A 1,734-nucleotide genomic window follows, 5' to 3' on the forward strand; every position below is an offset into this window, starting at 1 on the left:
AGATATGCAGATGACACCACCCTTATGGCAGAAAGTGAAGAGGAACTAAAAAGCCTCTTGATGAAAGTGAAAGAGGAGAGGGAAAAAGTTGGCTTAAAGCTCAACATTCAGAAAACGAAGATCATGGCATCCGATCCCATCACTTCATGGGAAATAGATGGGGAAACAGTGGAAACAGTGTCAGACTTTATTTTGGGGGGCTCCAAAATCACTGAGGATGGTGACTGCAGCCATGAAATTAAAAGGCGCTTACTCCTTGGAAGGAAAGTTACGACCAACCTAGATAGCATATTCAAAAGCAGAGACATTACTTTGCCAACAAAGGTCCGTCTAGTCAAGGCTATGGTTTTTCCCGTGGTTATGTATAGATGTGAGAGTTGGACTGTGAAGAAGGCTGAGCGCCGAAGAATTGATGCTTTTGAACTGTGGTGTTGGAGAAGACTCTTGAGAGTCCCTTGGACTGCAAGGAGATCCAACCAGTCCATTCTGAAGGAGATCAGCCCTGGGATTTCTTTGGAAGGAATGATGCTAAAGCTGAAACTCCAGTACTTTGGCCACCTCATGCGAAGAGTTGACTCATTGGAAAAGACTCTGATGCTGGGAGGGATTGGGGGCAGGAGGAGAAGGGGACGCCAGAGGATGAGATGGCTGGATGGCATCACTGAGTCGATGGACGTGAGTCTGAGTGAACTCCGGGAGTTTGTGATGGACAGGGAGGCCTGGCGTGCTGCGATTCATGGGGTTACAAAGAGTCGGACAGAACTGAGCGACTGAACTGAACTGATTCCGCACTTCCGTTCTCTCTTCAGTTGACTCCAATGGAGCTTTTCTATCTTCCAAGCCACTGAACGGCTTATGTCAATGTCACCCGGGGCAGTCACTTTGTTAAAGGCAGTGGTCTGTTCTCTGCTTCTCTGCTGCTGCTGCTGCTGCTGCTGCTGCTGCTGCTAAGTCACTTCAGTCCTGTCCAATCTGTGCGACCCCACAGACGGCAGCCCACCAGGCTCCTCTGTCCCTGGGATTCTCCATGCAAGAATACTGGAGTGGGTTGCCATTTCCTTCTCCATCTCTGCTTCTCTACCCTTAAAGCAATATCTGACAATGTAGATATTTCCCTCCATGACCCCTGTCCCCTCACAGAAGTTTGGCTTCTGTGACTTCACACACACCTGGTTTTCCTCCCTCCTCACTGGCTCTTCCCTTCCTTTGTTGGATCCTCTTCAGAGAATCAGCTTGGGGTCTTTCCATGGACCAAGTCCTCTCTCTTCCTGACTTTTTTCTTCTTGTTTGATTTATTTGGCCCCTTGGCTTTAAAGGGCTTCCCTGGTGGCTCAAACGGTAAAAAAGTCCACTTGCAATGCAAGAGACCCAGGTTCCCAGTAAATGTTACCATCGTTCACCCACTTGTTCAGAACAAAAACCTCAGAATCATCCTTAACTACATCATCTAGTCCTGCTGATACTATCTGCAAAAATTTGTTGTGAATCCGATCATTTCCAGCTTTTTTCACTGCTAAAACCTTACTCCAGGTCACCTGTATTAGTTTTCTGTAGTTGCTGTAACATCTCCACAAACTTGGTGGTTAAAAACAACAGACATTTTTTTTACTCATAGTTATGAAGGCCTCAAGTTAGTATGAGGCTGTCATCAGAGCAATATTTCTGCTACAAGGATTCTAGGGGAAAATCCTTTCCTTGCCTCTTGTAGCTTCTGGTGATGAACTGGCAATCCCA

This window comes from Bison bison, unplaced genomic scaffold (genome assembly GCF_000754665.1).
Source record: "Bison bison bison isolate TAMUID 2011002044 unplaced genomic scaffold, Bison_UMD1.0 scf7180017861057, whole genome shotgun sequence".
Lineage (NCBI taxonomy): Eukaryota > Metazoa > Chordata > Mammalia > Artiodactyla > Bovidae > Bison > Bison bison.